The sequence below is a fragment of the Amblyraja radiata genome, chromosome 45 (assembly GCF_010909765.2).
Source record: "Amblyraja radiata isolate CabotCenter1 chromosome 45, sAmbRad1.1.pri, whole genome shotgun sequence".
NCBI classification, from domain to species: domain Eukaryota; kingdom Metazoa; phylum Chordata; class Chondrichthyes; order Rajiformes; family Rajidae; genus Amblyraja; species Amblyraja radiata.
The window spans coordinates 2,294,633-2,302,947 of record NC_046000.1 but is presented as its reverse complement, the minus strand read 5'-3'; the positions used below and the strand labels follow the sequence as shown (position 1 = coordinate 2,302,947).

At 46.6% G+C, this 8,315-nt stretch overlaps 1 non-coding gene across 1 annotated transcript; it reads right to left on the bottom strand.

Moving 5' to 3' along the window:
- Window positions 1-7,684: 7,684 nt before the first annotated feature.
- Window positions 7,685-7,876, bottom strand: LOC116968656. The gene has a single exon (XR_004410498.1). It is a non-coding gene; the product is annotated as a U2 spliceosomal RNA (small nuclear RNA).
- Window positions 7,877-8,315: the final 439 nt, after the last annotated feature.

The following is an 8,315-nucleotide window of genomic DNA, read 5'->3' as shown; positions in this document are numbered from 1 at the left end:
TCCTCGTAGCATCCTCCTCACAGTTCACACTGCCACCCAGCTTTGTGTCCTGCAAATTTGCTGATGTTACTTTGAATCCCTTCATTCTAAATCATTGATGTACATTGTAAATAGCTGCAGACCCAGCATTTCCCCAGGTCAAATGTCTGGATTCAACGTTCAGAGTAAGGGGCAGGCATTTTTGACTGGTGCAAAATCTCATCATTAGAAGTGCACTGATTTACCCCACAGAGATTGGTGAGGACTTGCATAAGAAGTGTCAGGGACAATAACAACTTTAAAAAGATACTTGGACAGGTACATTGGTCAGGACAGTTCAGAGTGATATGGACCAAATTCAGTAGTAGAACTGCTCCATGCCTTGGTGCCAAATCTGGCTCATATTCTACCTTTGATTCCAGCGGAAGCTAAAATCTTTTCTATTGTGGACCTGCAACATGCCTTCTTCTCATTACCTCTGGACAAGAACAGCCTGTATCTATTTGCCTTTACTCACAGGGGACAATGATATATGTGGACAAGACTACCGCAGGGATTTATTAATTCACCTACCTTGTTTTCTCGATGTCTTCAAGAACAGTTAAGCACTTTGAGTTTTAAAAGGAAACCCACTTTAGTACAGTATGTGGACGATTTGCTGGTAGCTGATGTAGATCAGCAGAGCATCGTGAGGACACTGCTCAATTATTGAATCATCTGGCAAATGTAGGATATGTGGTCTCTCAGTCCAAACTATTGATGGCTCAACAAAAAGTAACGTTTCTCGGAGTAATAATTTCAGCTACGGAGAGAAGTTTAGAAAAGAGCAGACTGGAACCAATTTGCGAATTTCCTATTCCAAAGGAGGCGAAGCAAATGTTACAGTGGCTCGGTATGGTGAACTACTGCCGACCCTGGATCCCTAATAATTGTGCTGAAGGGCCTGTTTCTTTTATGATTCTTTGACTCTTTCAATCTTTACGACTGTCCACATTGTGAGTGTGGAGCCTCTGTCATTGATGTCACTCGAAGCCCAGCTCAATAGATCTTCTTCTTATCGAGTCCACACACAAGATTAGAAGTTGTTCAGCCTGAGCTGAACACCCGTCTCGACAACTGCATACAATGGTGTCTGTCTTGTCGCCTCTTGTGCGTGGTGGTGGAAAGATTGGTGGAAATAGGGCCGAGACATGAACGCTCTTTCCTTGACCCCAGCTCAAAAAGTGAGTTTGGTATTCCGAAAAACGCAAGGAATCATGGGATTTGTCAAAGGCGAATGGTATGTTAGCTTTCATAGCAAAAGGATTTGAGTATAGGAGCAGGGAGGTTCTACTGTAGTTGTACACGGTCTTGGTGAGACCACACCTGGAGTATTGCGTACAGTTTTGGTCTCCAAATCTGAGGAAGGACATTATTGCCATAGAGGGAGTGCAGAGAAGGTTCACCAGACTGATTCCTGGGATGTCAGGACTGTCTTATGAAGAAAGACTGGATAGACTTGGTTTATACTCTCTAGAATTTAGGAGATTGAGAGGGGATCTTATAGAAACTTACAAAATTCTTAAGGGGTTGGACAGGCTAGATGCAGGAAGTTTGCTCCCGATGTTGGGGAAGTCCAGGACAAGGGGTCACAGCTTAAGGATAAGGGGGAAATCCTTTAAAACCGAGATGAGAAGAGCTTTTTTCACACAGAGAGTGGTGAATCTCTGGAACTCCCTGCCACAGAGGGTAGTCGAGGCCAGTTCATTGGCTATATTTAAGAGGGAGTTAGATGTGGCCCTTGTGGCTAAGGGGATCAGAGGGTATGGAGAGAAGGCAGGTACGGGTTACTGAGTTGGATGATCAGCCATGATCATATTGAATGGCGGTGCAGGCTCGAAGGGCCGAATGGCCTACTCCTGCACCTAATTTCTATGTTTCTATGTCACAAGCGATAAAAACTCTCCTCCCCTCCCGGGTGACCATCCGGGGGTGGCCACAGACGTCGGGAGTCAGACAGGAACTGCGCCCCCAGGCTTACAGCCAGCATGGGGAAGCAGTGCTAAATCGAGCTCCACTCTGCCTGTCTCGCTGGGTTAACCTACAGCCCTGCCTGGACTGACAGGACACTAGCCCGGAGCGGTGGAGTTAGTCCTGCTTCTCCACGCTGGCTGTAAGCCTGGGCCGTTGTTCCCGTAAATCCAGACAGGGCTGTTAGCTTAAAAGGCAGAGTTGAGCTGGAATTAGCGCTGCTTCTCCGAGCTGCCTGTAAGCCTGGGCTGTCGTCCCCGTCTGTCCAGGCAGGGCTGGTAGGTTAACCCGGCGAGACAGGCAGAGTTGAGCTGGATTTAGCGCTTCTTCTCCGCGCTGGCTGTGGGCGCCGCTCCTGGACGGGGGAGGGGTCACTCGGGAGGGGACGGGGATGGTCCAGTGGAGGTTCGGCAGAGATTGCCGCACCGGAGGCCTGGGATCGATCCTGGCTGCGGATGCCGAGAGTGTTTTCCTCTTGTGACCTATGACCTGGGCATGCACAGTCGAAATACCGAAATCGCTTATAGATAAAGGGAATCAAGGCTGGATGTGAGGAGTGAGAAGGATCTGAAGAGGATTTGCTGAAAGAGTGGGCAGGAACACCTTCATCAGCCGAGGCACTGTACAAGGATTGGGACGCCATGTTACAGTTGTACCAATGTTCGGTTAAGCTGCACTTGGAGTATTGTGTGCAGTGATGGTCATCACACCACAGAGAGCATGTGATTAAGCTGGAGAGGGTGAAGAAAAGATTCACTAGGATGTTGCCTGCATCGGATGGTTTGAGTTATCAGGAGAGATTGGACAGGCTGTATTCTAGAATTCTAGAATAAACAGCTGTTGACGGATGCAGAAGGGTGAGTTTGGACAGATATTCCTCCAAACAAAGATTGGCGGCGACCTGCATTAAGAGATCCTCCTCGAAACCAACTGTTTCCCTCTCACCTACAGAACAATTAATGCAGCAACACTAAATTTGACTCAAGGTTTCTATCCCAAAACAGTGACTTATATCTAGCCTCGGGCAGAGCTGAATTCCTTCATTTCCGCTAGCGGATCAGTAAATCCGCACCACATACGATTTATGGGGACATTAAAGTCGATTTAAATTGATGGAAACAATATTATGATAACATTTCCCTCGGTTCTTGTTTGCACTGAAATTGGCGGGCAATCACACTGTAGTCTGTGTTCTCCGATTGACTGAGCTCCGACCGCCGGTCACAAACCCGCACAGCATTTGGTCACAGATAATATTCCCTGCCTCCTGCCCGCTGCCCAATATATAACACTCTGAAAATAAAAAAACAAAATGTAAAATCCAGAAATCTGAACAAAAATAGAAAATGATGAAAAGGTTCAGTAGGTCAGGCAGCATATTACGGAATCATTGTTAGTCGGTACGGAAACAGGTCTTTCGTCCCAACGTTCATGCTGACCTAGGGACTTCCTGAGCAAGTCGCATTTTGTACCCTTGACCCTTTAACAATTTCCTAACGATCTAGCTGTCCTAACATGATTTTAAACTGTGAACTGTACTGGCCTCCACCATTTCATCTGGCAGCTCGTCCCAAATACCCACGTACCTCTTTGTAGTCATCCCTCAGCCTGTGATGTTTCAAGACAAGCAGTCTCTGTGGAAGGTAAAACAGAGATAACGATTCAGGGCAAAGATCCTTCATCAGTTAACATTCTGGTCACCTTCCTAGTTGGTTATGTACCTGCCTATGAGTCATTGTAATTCAGGCAACAGGACCCCAAGATCCTTCTGAACCTCAGAACTCTGTCATGTCTCACATTTTAGATAGCATGTTTCTGTCTTTCCCAAAGTGGGCAATTCTACATTCAGAGCGACAGAAGGCTGCAGCCCAGAAAGGGAAACATTGGCCTTCTGTGTACATGCCCACCTCTTTCCCCACCTCATCATCATATCAGCGGTCACTCGAACGAGTATGACTGTCCTCTCCTCTCCATAGGGTCGTCTACGTGTGGGTCTGCAGATGTCTGTAGAGGCCGATCCGCAATCCACACACCTTGGTGCAACGCGGGCAGTGGAGTCTGGCAGTGGTTGGTAGTCGTCGAGCCCCTTTCTCTCTCTCCTTACGGTGCTGTCGCTTTGTCTTTGCGACACTGCGTAGTTCCATTTTGTGACGTGCAGCTCCTTCCTGCACGGAATTCTTCCAGGAGCACCTGTCCAATGCAATGTGCTCCCAGTTGCTTGATGTGATGTGGAATTTCTTCAGACTGTTCTTGATGTTGACTTGAAGTGTGTCTTTGGCCCACCGGGGGTTCGGCGACCTTCCTTTCATTGTGAGTACAGGATTTGTTTAGGGAGATGTGTGTTGGACATGCGAATGACATGGCCAGTCCATTCAAGTTGGTGCTGCATTATTGTGGTGGTGATGTTGGTCATGTTGGCTTCCTCCAAAATGCTGATGTTGGTGCGTTTGTCCTCCCAGCTGATACTCAGAATCTTTTGTGAGGATCTTTGATGGTATTGTTCCAGGGCTCTCAGGTGCCTGCTGTATGTGGTCCATGACTGGGCTTCATACAACAGGGTGGAGAGGACAACGGCTCTGTAGACCAGCAGTGTTGTTTGAGCCTTTAGGTCTCGGTCTTCGAAGACTTTTCCTGAGTCTGGTGTAGGCTCTGCTGGCGCAACTCAGGCAATGGTTGCAATGGAAACACTGAATGCAAGCACTTGGATGGGAATCAACTATCTTTATTATCCAACACAAACACACTACAGGTGCACAACCTTTTATCCGGAGTTCCGGAAACCGAAAAAACTCCGAAAACCGGACATTTTTTCCAGGATGTCGTCTGCACACCAAAGCTCGCATTTGGCGCCAAACTTGACCCGAAACGACCCACGGTCAACCCAGGTCTGTACTACTGTAGCGGCTGCCTCCTCCCCGGAGACCGGGGAGACACTTAAACATCTGTAAATCATTGCTTAAATGTTAGTCAGTTAGTTTGGAGGGCTTTTATGTGAAGGGGGGGGGGGGTGTGAAGGGGGAAACTTTAATTCTTAGTCCCCTACCTGGTCGGAGAGGCGGGAAGCGGGCAATGCCTTACCGGGTCGCCGTGCAGTAAGCTCCAGAGCGCTGTGGCCGCCGACTCCCAACATCGCGGAGCTGGGGCTGCGGGCGTCCGGCCGCGGGCGGCGCTGGATTTGGAGCGCTGCGCAGCCAGGGGTAGAGTTGCCGGGGTCGGAGCTCCAACCGGCGCCGCCCGCGGCCGGACGCCCGCAGCCCCCAGCTCCGCGATGTTGGGAGTCAGCGGCCACAGCGCTCCGGAGCTTACTGCACGGCGACCCGGTAAAGCATTGCCCGCTCCCCGCCTCTCCGACCAGGTAGGGGACTAAGAATTAAAGTTTCCCCCTTCACCCCCCCACCACCACATAAAATAGTAAGATTAAACGAGAACTTACCAGTTTGAAGTTTGATCTGTATTTTATGAGGAGTTACGATGAGGGATTACGTGAAGAACCCGCTCAGTGCGCAGGCGCGGCATACTTCCAAGCAGCGGTGTGGAATCACAGATAGACACAGTTATTTGAAGTAAACATAGTAAAGATAAGGAGACATCAATTTATTAGTTTGATCCATATAATGAGGGTGGGAGCGGAGGGCACGTAATCCCTCATCGTAACTCCTCATAAAATACAGATCAAACTTCAAACTGGTAAGTTCTCGTTTAATCTTACTATTTTACTTCGGAGTCACGTGAGTGACTACGTGAAGACTTCAAAGCTCTGTGATTTCAAACCATGTAACAGTTCATACTTCACTAGCTGCCGAAGTCATTCGAGGGAGGAAGTATGTTATCGTAATCAACCATGAATCTGTTTGTAAAAACAATAATGGTGTTATTAACAACAACAAGACCAATTGCTCCCCCGGGCTTAAATTATATATTTTTTGCAGATTCTTTTTCTGCAAACGATACAGGTTCTGTCAGTGGTTTGTTATAAAAGTTTGGAACGTATACTCCCTAGACCACCCTGCAGTAGCCAGGATGTGGTCCATAGGCTCGTCCATCCTCTTAGTTACTGACGTGGAAGCTGTTCTGGTGGAATAAGATTTTATACACGTTAATATTTACTCCAGCAACTCCCAGTACCTGCTTGAGCCACTAGAGATAGTTTAGCTCGTCACCCGACCATGAGGTTTCCTGTGGCTGACCCATAAGGCTTTTTCCTCTCCCTCGGTATTCCTTATTGTGTCGATCTCTAAGTGGGTCATGACACATAAAACGTGGTTCAGGTGGGTATGCCCGGAATTTCATGACTGGACCTGATGTTCCTGGTCTGTTCTGTTTGGCCAACCCTTGAATGGGCATGTGACACTATCTGGTGTTATAACCATGTTGTCCCATCGCAGTAGATGGGAGAGCTGGCTCTTTGTGTTGATGTAAGGCCACCAGCATGTCCATCTTCAGGGTAGGCTGTTCCAGGGTGAGTGACCTGGCTGGTGATCATCCCCTAAGGTATGTCAGGATTTCACTGACATCCCAATTTGGGTGTACCTATTTCTGGGGAATGGATTGATATACCTCTCCTGTTTCTGATCACCAGTGAGCGGTACCCAAGTTGAGTAGGCTAACAGAACATGTCCTTCATTGTGGTGAAGACCTGCCAGGAGCTCCAGTACAGTTTTTTGTTATAGTTGAATGTGTAATTCCTGTTTTGGAAACAGTGTACCATTTCTTGATGCTCCTCAGGTATGTTCCCTAGGATATGCGACGGAATGCTGTCATCAGGTTGATAGTGCTCCTGATCCAAGCACAGCAATGGTCTTCCCAATTCTGCAATTCTTTTAATGACCATGTCGAGGATCACTGGGAACCATGCTTGTGGACTTGGTCCACTGTAATTTGCGTAGTACCCGACTGATGAAACCGTAGTACCTATTGAAGAGGTAGAAGGAAAGGAAAACATAGAGATTAGGTTCCCCCCACCCCTCAATACGCGGGAATGTCTCCATTGCCGCTGCCTTGAGATTGGTTTCATGTGACGTAAGTTAGTACGTGGTGACTTAATTGGATATAAGGAATCGATATCTGGTGTCCATATTGCTTAGTGATTTCAGCAAATATTTTTGGTTTAAATGTATGTTTACAGTATTTAGCTCACCTGATAGGTGAGTTACTGATGGTCAAACATGTTTGACGACATACGGTTTCCAATTGTTAATAAATTGTCCCCTAATATCGATGTTCTCCGCCCAAGTGGTTTGGTATATGCCACCACTGATGTTGTTATCTTATAAACGAACATGCAAATTTGGTGGATTACTGAGCAAATGCTTCACTAGAATTAAGTAAGTTAATATATAACATGTTTAAGTCAATTCATATTGGCATTAAGTATTACAAGCTCAGTAACACATCAGGACACATAAGATGTTACTCAAAACAGGTGGAAGTGTACAACCATAATCCTTCCTGCCGATAAATTCCATGATAACACTACAGATTAATCCATTTGCCCCCATATTACTGGTATGGAGATAGTTTTGAACACTAGTATCTCAGCTCATAGGAAAGGTACAAAGTTCAGTAGCTGGTAATGCTGCTATATCCCAATTACTTTGCCACGTAGTTGATTGGTGGTTAATGCACCATGACTGATAGTCTTAATGAATACCAGATAACAACGTTGTGGATGGTCAACGTAAATATCTGGATATATATTTTGTGCACCGTGCCCAGAGGCACTGCAATACTAGGTCGATGCGTGGAGTGGACGGAGCAAGCCCCTATTCCATCTCCCTGTTCCAAAATTCAATTTAATATATGGTCCCTAGATAAGGGACGTATCAGATTATTAAACTGATAAGAACAGATACTACACTTGATCTTAGCCAAAAGGCCGAGAAGCGATGCAGCTAAAGCTGTATCCAAGGATAGTTTGTCGTTAATATATAGACATGCCATGACGGAATGTTTCTAAGTGTCAGGGCTAGTTGATTCTGGATAACTTTGACTTAAATGCCGCAACGCTCATCATGGTTACTCCATCCAGGTAATTGCGGTATATCCGAAACTTATATGAGAAGGTACTGAATAGTGTGCATCTTCAAGGTCGATGTCTACCATAAAGTATCCTTGGATCCATGGTAGTAGTTACAAATCCCATGAATGGGTATACCTGGTGAAATACTCAAGTGGTTTATCAACGATGGTGCGATATTCACCATCGTGGGCGGGTAGACCACTTGGGGTGCTTGCTGAATTGGTGGCAAGATATTAATTCTATTCCCCTTGTATTTATTTTTTGGTATATAACTACCAAGAGTGATAGTTTCCTAACCAGGCGTGAT